This window comes from Microcebus murinus, chromosome 1, assembly GCF_040939455.1.
Source record: "Microcebus murinus isolate Inina chromosome 1, M.murinus_Inina_mat1.0, whole genome shotgun sequence".
Classification (NCBI taxonomy): Eukaryota; Metazoa; Chordata; class Mammalia; order Primates; family Cheirogaleidae; genus Microcebus; species Microcebus murinus.
Genome location: NC_134104.1, coordinates 104,402,476 through 104,415,787, shown reverse-complemented (window position 1 = coordinate 104,415,787; position 13,312 = coordinate 104,402,476).

The following is a 13,312-nucleotide window of genomic DNA, read 5'->3' as shown; positions in this document are numbered from 1 at the left end:
ATAACTTTAATATGAGAGAAATGCATAATTTACTCTTCAGTGCTACACTGATCTCTTTCTCTGTGGAAACAGTTGTAAGTTACTCTGTATACTAAAGCATTTATATTAATAGCTATTTATCACAGAAATATATTTGTAATTATACGTTTTTGCTTATTTTGGCTATTCAGATCTGAAACATTAAAATCAGTACACAATGTAATTTATAAGGGAATGAAACAATGAAATCCTTCCCATTTCCTGAGAGGTATTTTTACTTCATTCAGCATTTTCAATTTAAGTTCCTAGGTTTCCTAAGTATAATATTCTCAAGTTACTATTAGAATTTGCAATCCTCAACACCAAATCTAAAAAGTGATCTATTTTTAACATGAAAGTAGATTTCTAATTTATATTTTTAAGAAGTTTCATGACATCTCCTGTGGTTGCTCTGAGCACAGCTGAGATGATGTATGAAGGTAGTTGGGAGTCACAGCTCCAGACCTTTTAATTTGTTGGTGCTTGTGGAAAGTGAAATATAAATTACAAGTGCTGTTGAAATTCATACGCATTGCGTTTCCTGCTCTCTCTTCGTCTGACTGGATCATCAAGCTATTGGAGACAAATATTGTTATATATAAATCTTTAAAAATCAATGTTAATCTTTGGAAATCCAGAAGGGTATAAGATGGTTGCTGGATGGAATAGGTTACATTTGTCCTTGTTCTTGCTCTGAGCTTACCAAATCTTACATTCTTAACATTTTAAATTCAAGCATAAAATCAAATGTCACCTTCAGGCATGGGCAAGTAAAATATACTTAAAAGCACCTTTAAATAAAATAAACAAAATTATTCTCAAAGAAAATTCATAACTGTGATTTATTGTATCATCAGATATTTCTCTTTATTTTGTTTTTACTTTGACCTTTTTATTATTCCTGAGTTGTTATTATTGAACTCCTGAATCCATTTGAATTGGCAACAAAAGCCAGGTTTTCTTAAGCGACATTTTCTAATAAAAAATGCGCACTGAATATATTAATAGACTAAATTTTTATAATTTGACAAGCAGTTATAATCAGACATGTGCACAACAAAGATTTGCTGATTTCTTATTATGTGCTGGGAGGTGGGGAAGCTATCCAGAAATAAAATTTCTTCCTCTTAAGAAACTGAGAGTGAGGGGACAAAGATTGTTATGGTAATATGAATGACACCTCTATTGTAAGTATGCCTACGCTGTGATTGCAGCACAGAGAGCATCTATTCAGTAGCAAGGTTCAGAGTGACTTGGGTTAGGTCATGAAAGATGAATGAGAATCACCCAGGTAAAGAAGGCAGACCAGGGGAAGTGTGGGTAGAGGAAAGAGCATGTGCAAAGGCAGACAGTCATGAGGAAAAGAGGCATACGTGTTATTGGAGGTATGTAGAGTAATAAAGTTGCACCAAAAGATAAGATTCCGCTTCTGAAATATCTTGTATGATGTTGCATTTTTTTTTTCTCTGACATTACGGGGTAGCCACGAAAGATGTTAAGCAGTAGAATGATGTGATCTAATTTGTGCGTTTGGATGTCACTCTAGCAAAGGTATAAAGGATTGATGAAGAAGAAAGTTTACTGTGAGCAATTCGGTCAAGAGCTGGCAAGGCTGAACTCACACAATGGCAATACAAATGGAACCTTAAGAGCAGGTTTGAGAGGTACTAAGGAAGTAGGAAAGGTATGACTTAGTGACCGATCTGGGGGTTGGGGCAAGAAAAAAGACAAGATTGACTTCCAGATTTCTTACTTGGGCAACTAGATAAATTATGAAATAGGGAAGACAGAAATAGAGCAGATAAATAGGGATAATGAGGAGTTCAGATTGAACAAGCTGAGTTTGAGATAACCAGTGATGTAGTCACTATAGATATTTGTAGGAAGTTGTGAACATGGATTTGGCAGTTAAAAGAAAATTTGAGGTAGAAGATTAGATTCTGGAAATAGAGATTATGTTGTAAATATTAAGATCTAGAGATACCGATGGCATTTTAGTGGGGGCTGAAACAGTAAGTGGAGATGAAATGGCCAAGGAAGAGAGAATAGAGTAAGAAGAGAAGAGTGCTGGCAAGGAAACGTGGAAGATGCCAATATTTAGGAGTTGGGCAAAAAAGAGATCTGTAAAGTGGGCTGTAAAGAAGTCACTAAAGAGGTAGGAGCAATATTATGAGAAAGTGATTTCATATAATTAAAAGCTAAGAACAAAAACGTATTTGTTGAATTGGATATTTTAGAGGTCATGGCCAACATGGTGAGAGTAATTTAAGTGGAGTAGTGAGGGTTGGACACTCACTTCAGAGATGATGTAGACGAAAAAACAAGTAATGAACTATTTATTCAAGATGTCTGTGCAGTTTTGAAGGTTCTATGGAGGCTGAAGATCATGAATGCATAATGCTACCAAACCGCAAGTTTCAAAACACTAAAAAAAAATAATCCTCATTATCCAAGTTTAGGAGTAAGAAAATGTGGTTGGCTGGGTTGATCCAGAGTAAGGGTTTTGTGACAGATGTCCAGCAAAAACATGACTACGAGAAAGTCAAAGATGTTGATGCTTTAGATACAAAAGAAAACAAAAGACAATCACCTACTACTGGAATAAAGGTCCCTCTCCCCAGATTAGACTAGGACAGATGTAATCACATTATTTCAGTTCCAGTCCTATGCCTTAGACAGAAAAACTGTTCTTTAATTTCATATATAACCATCAGTTAATGCACAAATTCCCAGAAGGTAAAGAGGAGGTGATCTCTGTGTGTCAAAGACACCAACACAGTTGACAGCACAAAAGATCCATGGCAAGCTTGCTGCGTAATTAAAGCATGTTCTTGTTCTTTACTCTCTCTCTTTGTGTTTTATCCAGAGAAGCAGAACAGCTCAAAATGTGACTTGGGGGTTTTCTGTCTTACTGTTAAACACGAAGCCCCATCTGTTAAAACATAAATGTCAAAGCGAGCATGTCAAATATGTGTGGTGTGTACAAAAAGGAGCCACCATCTATAAATTATAATGCTCTGGGGTTTTTGTCAAAACATAAGACTGAGATCTGAGGTTTAGCAGCAGGCAGTTTTTAACTTATTAGCATTTCATTGTGAGAGGAAGAACAAAATCTCCATGAGACATACCATTTATCAAACTATACATTCTGATTGATGAAAATAACTTATAAGAAAAATTGGCAAGTAGCCAATTAATAATTGATAGGGTAGAAGAGATCTCTCTGATACATAAGACAGATCTGGCCAAATCTAGATTTGGTATAAATATCTTCTTCATTTTTTGCTTTGTAATATTCTTTTTTAGTACGAATAAAAACCCTGATAGCTTTCTTTAATCCAATGTTCTGTTGTGACAAGCTTTATCATAGCTTGTTAAGCAACTCCAGGGAAAAGGGAACATCCATTAGCAGTTAAAAATGTATATATGTATATATATACATATATATATATTAATTTTATCATATACAGATCACAAGCCTGAGAGAAAATGCACAGTAAATTGAGAGTGAAGTGATTTAAAATGACAACTATGACATGTGATATTCTGTTTTGGATACATGGATAATCATAGAAGTAATCTGATACTTATAATTCTGTTTTTCTAAGGTTCACAAATTATGGATAATTTATCTATCCATCCCTATTGATTAAAATTAGGGAAAAAGTAATTATCCCAAAATAACAATAGTAGTTGTTTCCAGTAACTCTTGAATGGCTCAAGAGATGAGAAATTTTATAGTATAACCTAAATTAGCAAAGAATTATAGGACTGTATTATACACAAAGCTTAGAAACCAAAATAAAGAATATAGCTGTAGGCTGCTATATTTATGTCTAGGATGTGAATTTGGCATCTGTGGCCATGTAGAAAATAACTAGAGATGAAGAAACTAAAAGAAAACCTCTTAAGGAGTTGAAATAAAAAACCTCAAGAGTCGATACACTAAAGCTCATACACTGTTTCCATTTAAAAGTTCTGCTCTGATTTATATATGATTGTGTACATTTTTTCCAGCCAGCAGAAAAATCAGAAGTAGTAAATATGAAGTTAAAGATGTCGATTGAAGAGGTATTACATTTTAGTAGAGAAATAGAGAGCAAGGAAGGCATGGTTGGGTGGAGGGGCGGTAGAGAGGAATAATTAACACAACTCTAGCCAATAAGAGTTTATGAGATTAAAAGGAGTTAAGCCCAAAGTTACACCTATTGAGTACCAGATGTGGGATCTGAAACACAGTATTTTATGAGACCTAAGTTTGACCCCTGGCTTGATCACTTTTTGGCAATGTGATTTTTGTGGGCAATACAAGAGAAATTTGTGTACCCTTATGTCCTATGCATAAAATTATAATACCAATATTGTATTTCATTGATTCCAAGGAGCATATTTGTCTGCATTTTAATATTTAATGGAGATATGTCTTACAATTGATGGCATCTGGCCATTATAGTGAACCAGGCAGCTTTTGTGGTACTGTAGTCGCTGTCTGCCTAGGCACACATTTGTTCCTGCTGTTACAACTGGACAACTACAGTCCATCAATGACTTAGTTAACCAACTACTTAAGGACCATTTAAGCAAGAAATATGCATCCTGGTTGTTGTCTAAAAGCTTTTATTGGCATGTTCTTGTAAAATCTAAATAAAAAGACACTAACATCAAAACTAGCAAACTGGGTGTCAGTCGCTTGGAAGAAAATCCCTGAGGCAGAAAAGGGGCACTCCTCTCTGAAATATGGCATCAGAGGATGCATCGTGTGGAAAACAGGGACATCCACAGTGCTGAGTTGAAAAGTGAGTCAGTTTCGGGAGCAGTGTACAGCGTTTGTGTGACAGGTATGCTGAAAACCCAGACATCACCACTATATGATTCATTCATGTAATGAAAAACTACTTGTACCCTTAAATCTATTGAAATATAAATTAAAAACATGAGTCAGAAGAGATAGGACAATTATGAAAATAACTGAAAAAATACTTTAGCCAATTTACCTTGCTTCTATTATCCTTTTTAAGTATTCACAGGAATGATGTATGTATATGACACAAATTTATGCCTACATAAGTCTAAAAGAAGCTTTTGAGTAAAAGTTGTCAGTGATAAACTATTGTGTTAGTTTAATTGGCAGATTTTTATTTCTTTCTTAGTGCTGCATGAAATAGTGGTGTTTTATAAGCAGTGACATCTTAGAGTTAATGAAATATGGTATTTGAGAGAGTTGAAGAGATGACAAGAAAAGCAAAAGTGGTTTGTGAGACTGGAAACAACAACAATATTTTGGGCAATTACAGTGAAAAGAGATAGTTGAAAGCTGGCCTTTATTTACATCGTCATATGCCTTGCCAATTGCTGCTGACAGAAAAAGAAATAGTGTCAGCATTGGTATGTGCCACTGCAGAATCAATCATGAAAAGTACATTTATTTAATATATTTGTTTTAGTATATTTATTTTCTATGTGAAAGGAAACGCAAATCACTATGTTTTACTTTAAGTGCTCTGAATATTAATATTTACTTACTTTATAAATGCAATTGGGTTCAACCTAAACAAATAAAATCAGTTAAATTGTGTTCAAAGTAAATACCATTCATACAACAGCATTTAATAAACCACATATAGTATTTACATTTTGGAAATAGTATATACAAAGACTTTTAATTTTGAGTAAAATTTTTTTGAAGTCTAGGCTATATTTATAATTATCACTATAAAATAGTATATATAGGTATATACTATTTTTGCAATTTACTTTTCAAACATAATATATCTTGGCTATTGTACCACATCAGTGCGTAGAGAACTATCTGTCCCTTTTAATGGCTGCTTTGTATTTCATTGCATGGATGTGCCACAATTTATTTGATTAATACTTTATTAATGGATATAAAAGTATTCAACTGCTTGCTCTCATAAACAATTTTATAATAAACAATTCTTGCAGCTTCATTTTTGCACACATTTGTCTAATTTTTGGGGGTAAATTCATACATACAAAATTGATAGATTAAAAGGTATTATGCTCATTTTGTATTTGGAAGTACAGAAAAGTTTTTCTCCAGAAAGTTCATATAAAATTTTGTTTGCTTAGCAGTATATTGTAGAAGTAGAAACAATTTCACAGATCAGGTTAGAAATTAGAAACTGTAATAGATTTAGTATTGAAGAATTTCAACACGGAGTTGAAATTGTCCTTCTCAGTTAGACAAGTTTCTGATTGGGATGCTATTTACATTTTAGGCAGGATACTTCTGTGTTGTGGGATTAGTCTGTGCCCATAGGAATTTATTATTCTGGTCCTGTCTTTTAAGTGCTCTGTGGTGTCATTGTGACAGAGACAAACTCTTCCATACATTTCCAAATGCCTCAGAGGGCACAGGAACCCAAGAAAATAAGAATATTGTTCCAGGACTAGACAGGTAGGGAGAAGACTTTATTATATTTGAATGGATGCAGGACCTGTCTCTTTAGTGCTATGCTTGCAGAGCAGATTTACTGTGGATATCTCATCCTGGGATATTCAGTCCTTAATAACAAAGCTTTTTGTAATTATCTAGCAGTACAGCCTTCCAGTCACAAAGTATGGAAATCCCAAAGCAGGTAAAATACTGTAGTCCTCTTTTTAAATCTTTAGAATATAAATTTGTTGTAGGAAATAAATTTGTTCACTCCAGTTACAAAAGAATTTTCTTACTTTGATCCACCATAATATAAATTATGTATGGTGTGTGTGTGTGTGTGTGTGTGTGTGTGTTTGATATTTAGAAAACCTAAGATCATCCCCACGTCTAACTTTCACCTTGTAGCCCTGCTCAAAATAAATAGTGTTTCTGTCAAATTTAAATGCAAACATGATTCACAGCTTTCTCCTATAACATGAAAAATTTTTATGCTCATCAAATCTGGATAATAATAATGGAGTAGTGGTTAAAAGTGCAGCTCTAAAATCAGGCTGTCTCATTTTTCGAATATGAAAAGTGCAAGCATAGTTACATAACTACTTGAAAGAATCACTGTCAGAATCAGATGCATCCCTGATGTATGGAAGCACTCAATACCTGCTTGTTATCATAATTACCTGTTATTGTTATTTGTGGTGGCTTTGTATTGTCAGCTGAGCTGGAAATAACCCTTCCCAGAATCCCTATTCCTGCATGATATGAGCTAGGGCTGACTGCAAGAGAAATCCGCGTGCCCTTTAGAAGGGGAAAGTCAAGCAGCACCTCTCTTTGGTTAAACACCGTTGTAGCTGTCTAACATATGTTGTCTGGGCTCTGCTGGCTCACCTTGTCAGAGCAGGACAGGCCCACAGGCTGTAGCCTGGCCCACAGCCCCACCAGCTCCTGCTTCTCCAACTCCTGGGCCAGGTGCATATTTAGCTCTGTGAGGAAGTATACCATCATTTGTTCTAGTCAACCCCTCATTGAAGTTGGAAGTTTGGAAGCAATGAGAGAGAATTCTGGTTCTCCATTGAGAGTCATGGGTTCCTGCTTATCCTGCTTATGGGATTACAGCTTTTTCTTATTGGCACATCCATCTTCTCTTCTGACCTCCCAGCCCTGTTGACTGCAGGAAGATCCAGCAATAGATTGAAGGGCAACTCAGGCTGTTTAATCAGCTTGCATAATCACATCAATTTCAAGCCCTGTGCTAAATACCTTATAGCTTTTATAAAGGTTCTGCTTCTCTCATCAAACCCTATATCTTGTTCATGTCATTTTGCTGTTGTGATGGGTACACATTCCAGACTCAGACTGCTTTTGTTTTAATTTGTACTTCTGTATTATTAGAAGCTCTGAATGTTTTTCTGGAATGTTCATTGGCTGTTTGTAATATCATCTATATTTGCCTATTTGTATTTGCCCAAGTTTCTGTTGAATTATTGCTCTTATAATTGCTTTGTAGGAGTGTATTATAAATTAAGGATATCAGAACTTTGTTATATATGTCATATGTGTTATTTTTCTTTTAACTTTATTAACACGTGGATTTTAAAATGTTTTGTAATTAAATCTGTCAAATTTTTTACTTTGTAAATTCTAGCCTTGATATTGTGCCTTCTTCAATCAAAAAATAGGGAAAGATTTATATATTTTTTAATTTGCAGGAAATTTATCACCAAGTCTTTGATATGTGGTTATGTAGGAACTATTATTATTTAAATAAAATGGTCAAATATTTTTATTACTATGTGTATTATTGGATGGACTTCTCTTATAATGAATATACACAGTTCCATAAATGACAGATGAAAATCATACACATATTGCCAGCTTTACAAAATGAGAATGGTGGGTTTAGTAATCAGAAAAAAAAAACCCAAACAAAAAAAACTGGAAAACAAATTTATTCTTTGTATTTTATGGAGTCAAGTTTAGAAAGGATATTAAAGATCACAAAATATAAACTCTTGGTCACAAAAGGAAATTTCTATCTGTTTTTCTTGTGCAGGGGGAAAACAGTAATATCTTCTGTTCAAGTGTCACAAAATTCTTAGCTGAGATAATATAGAAGACAGATTAACAAGAAAAACACATTTATTTAAGATAAGTTTTATGTAACACAGGAGCCTTCAGAAATGAACATCCAAAGAAACAGGTAAATCTGTGTATTTTTAAACTAAGTGTAGTAAAGAAATGGATAGTTGTGGATAAGTACCATTGGACAAAGGGGCTATGATCTAATTGTAATGATTGGCAGGTGGTTAGCAAAGCCTGTGTGTTTGAATTTTTCTCTGTTTCTGCATCTTCAGAGATAAGGACATTCCTTTTCTTTCATTATAGGGAGAGTAACCTCTTAAATGAGGGTCTTATGACCTACTTTAGGGTAAGATTAAAGAAATATTTTATGGCCCACTTAAGGAGGAAGGGTGGGAGAAGGTCAGAGAAACCTTCCTGCTTCTACTGTTTTCTCAAATGCCAAGGTGCCATATTTTGTAGGAGTATGTCCTGAACCCCATCACTTGATAGCCTATTCTAACTTTCTTTATTAGAAATTCTGTAATTCTATCTTGTTGGTTCTAGTTTTGCTATCTAGAGATCTACAAGAGATGTTTAATATTTTCTCTTCTATCCCATAGCTTTTTAATTTTTGAAGGCAACTTTTGTAGTTGTGTTGTTGCATCTTTTCCAGTTCTTCATTCATATGCATTTGTTAGTTTATTCAATAGGTATTTATGGAGCACTGATTACATGTCAAGAAATACTTGAGGGGTTGGTCATTTTAAAGAATATAGATGCTGCCATCATGGAGCTAACTGGTTGAGTTCATAATTACATAATTTTTACACTCTTTATCACCTTGTTGAGACTTCTATATTCATCAATTTCTTCCTTAAATTCTTACCTACATTAAACACAACATTATAGATATTTAGCTGTGGTGGTGAGCCACATGTTCTGTTCACCAAGAAACATTTTTCCATTGAAAGCAATTACATTCCAGCAAGTAAATTAACTCTGAATATAGTAGCAAGATGGGCTTACATTTTAAGCAGCAACATGAAAAACTATTGCCTGATTACATTTCATATTATATCAGAAGCTTGCTTAGGAAAAGAATTTGAGACCAGAAGTCAGTAGCAGCAGCAGAGAAATGGTCAGAATGCAGAACTTTTTGGAATACTTTTTAGCAAACCAGTTTGTAACAGAACTAGCCTCTAAATCTTCAAGTACATACATAGAGGATAGAGTTATTACTGGAGGGAGATTGCCAATTTGAGGTCTCTTACTTTATAATTGATCTGTTTTGTGTCTGTGCCCATTTATACACATCCTTTTGTTTGATGATCCAGCCTTTGCATTAATATAATTCACAGAGGCAGAAAAGGAGCCCACACTTTTATCTTTTAAAAATTAAAGTGATAATGATTGAGAAATTATGAAATGTATTTATGTCTTCAATAATGAGTATGAATGCATATTGATAGAAAAATAGTGGGGCAGTTATAGAAGGAATAAAATTTCCCATTCCATATTCCTACTAGGGCTGCAATTACATGTTGAATCGCAGTTTTTCTCACATTTTCTTTCTCCACTTATGGTATTGAAAGTCATTAGTTTAGAATGAGTTAAAATGAGGGAGTCATTGGATAAGAATTTGGATGTCTGTTGTCTGTCTCTGAAGAGGAAAATAGAGGGTAGTTAGCCATAATAGGCACTTCACTGACTTAGGCAGTAGCCTTTTGTAATAAGAAACTTCCCTGGGAAACAAATGAAAGCTCTCACACTTCCACACAGATTCATGAAATGCTGATGGGATCTGTTCATATTTTTGTGGAAATGCTGTATAATTAGAGGAGTCACTGCTTAGTATTCCAGCAAGAGGTTGTTTTTCATCTCTTGAGTAACTTCTTTAAGTTTCTTATGAAGCAAGCAAAAAAATTTTCCTCTATAACACTGAACAGGCAAAGGGGGGTTTATTTAACTATTCAGTTATATAAATGTCCATGCCACACATTTTATATTTTCTATATTCTAAAACCATTCAAATTTGTCTTATAGGAAATAAAATTGCATATTCTTTGAGTAACAAATTAAAAATAGAAATATATTGTCATTTTAAAAAACTTAAAATCTATTTTAAAATATGACATTAGGATTATCATTTTGTTTATTTTCCTTTCTTCATTATTGTGGCAAACTAGAGTGTCCAATCATTGATGCCTTTTATATTCGAATTTATATTTTAGTTAATTTTTATAATGGCTTGCTTTGCTTGTAAAGATACCCATTTTCACTCATTTATTCATTTAACAATTGCTTATTGAGCACTTATGTGCTTAATCAGTAGTAGGCACTATGAATGTAATGGGAATTTCCAGTTAGGGAAAAATAGGGTAGGAGAGAAAAATATGTGATTGTGGAATGCATTGGTAGCAGGTGGAATAGTTAAGACCTGGGGTTGGAGAGATAAGCAGGGGCCAGATCATAAAGGTAACAAACTGAGAGTTTATGCTTCATCTCCAGGGCAGTGGAAAATTCTTAAAGCATTTAAGCAGGGGATTAACATGATTAGGTTTGGGTTCGAAAAAGATTACTTTTGGCTGGCATGCAGAAAATGAATTGCAAAGAAACTGAAAGTACTGAGACTAGTTAGGAAGCTGTTGTAATAATTTAAGCAAATATGATGGTCTCCAGAGTAGGGAGAGAAAGTTATAGACAGGTCTTCTCATCAGAGAATATGTGTAAAGTCAGGAGGGAACAGACTCTGAAATTCTTAGGAAAATAACATTTAAGAGATGGGTTGAGGAGAGAGAACCTGCAAAGAAGACTGGAAGGGGTGGAGAGAGGTGGGAGTCAAACCTGAAGATTGTTTTGGGGGAGTACAAAATGAAATGCTACACTGGATTGCTTATTATATATAACTGGGAAGAAAAATGCTTTGATGTTTGTGTTAGGTGAAAATAAAGCGTTGGTTCACTTTTAAAAACAAACCAAAGGCATAACATCCAACAAGCTATCACTATTCCTTGGTTGATTGTCAGTAGAGTAGGTTGCTAGTTATTTTGGAAAAGGGAATTGGAACAAATCTCCTTGATGTGAGACTCTATTAGAGATTTTTTTGGGGTTTGATATTTCTTCAAATGGGTAATGAGGCTAATCTATCAGCAGCACCATGCTATTTCAGGGATGCAGTGATGATAAATGCAGAGCATGGGATAGTGCCAGAGACTCTAATTAATCACTACCTTGCAGTTATCTTCAGACATTTATTAACAACACAGAGACTCAGTTTTAAGAGTCTGTCATAGTGCGTTTGAGTGGGAGGCTTCAAAATCCCAGCAGTTGTTTTCATTAGCTGCCAAATAAAGAGAAATATGACCATGTGCTCTAGGCAAGTCAGAAGAGCCAGCAGCACTTCTGTTTTCCCAAATGTTCACTTAACTGCAGGGAAAAACAACAGCAACAAAATTTAGAAAGGTCTACTTTTTCTTCAACCTATGTTTCAAAGAACATTTTAAGTATCACTTTTACATTTTTTGTTAATAGTATCTAATAGGTATGAACAAAATGTGATTTTTACAGTCGCTGTCTTTGTCCATTCAGGCTGCTATAACAGAACACTTTCGACTAGAAGGCCTAAACATTTATTTTTCACAGTTCTGGAGGCTGAAAGCCTGAGATCAGGATGCCAGCAGGGCTGGGTTCTTGGTGAAGGCCTTCTTTTTGGTTTCCAGATGATCTCTTGCAGCCGTGTCCTTCACATGGCAGAGAGAAAGAGCTCTAGTCTCTTTCTCTTCTTATAAGGGCACTAAGCCTATCATGGGGCCTCAGCCTCACTCTCATGACCTTATCTAAATCTAATTACCTTTCAAAGGCCTTACCTTCTAATACTATCCCATTGGGGCTTAGGATTTCAACATATTAATTTGGAGGGGATGCAAACACATAGTCTATAATGTGCACTATTCAGGAAATTCTTACAACAATCCTACCAAGTCAGTATTTACAGTTATCTCCTGTTAACCAGTAAGGGACCAGTGGCCCAAAGTGGTTCAGTTTGCACGTGTACAAGTTGTTGAACTAGCCCTCAAATGTAGACATTTGAACGCTCTAGTCCTTGGTCATTTGACTTTTCCAATGGTTTTAAAACATGTTTGTCTTTTGAGTCCAGAACTTCATCTACAAAAACCTAATCTGGAATAGCTGCTACCCTTTTTCCAGAGGCCTGATGTACCTTCTCAGAATTATACATATGTACAATTGCTCCATATGTACAATGGCTCCATAAAGCTAATTTTAAACTATGTACAGGCCACTGAGTTGTCTCACAAAAGATGAATTGGGCCTCCATTGTAGGAGAAGATGGAGAGAAGAAAAAAAATCTAATTTGATATTGATGAATTTTAAAAAAAAACAATTTATGTTTATTGAGAACAAATCAGTATTATCTGGACTTTTTTTGAAAAGTATGATATTTATGTCATCACTTTTAAAAAATTTTAATTTTGAAATGATTTGTGACTAGCACAAAAGTTGCAAAACTAGATCATAAAATTTCTGTATTCCTTTCACCCATTCCTTTCTATAATGTTATCATCTTCTATAACAATAATTTATGTACCTATACAGTATATTTATCAAAACAAGGAAATTAATATTGCTGCTTAACTATTAGGTAAACTATAGATTTTATTTAGTTATTCACAAGTTTTTTCCACTAACATTTTTTTTTCTGTTCCATAATCCAATCTAGCATCCCACGTTGCATTTAATTGTTTGTTCTCCTCAGTTTCCTCCAATCTGTGACAGTTCCTCAGTCTTTCCTCATCTTGACACTGCTAAAGAGCA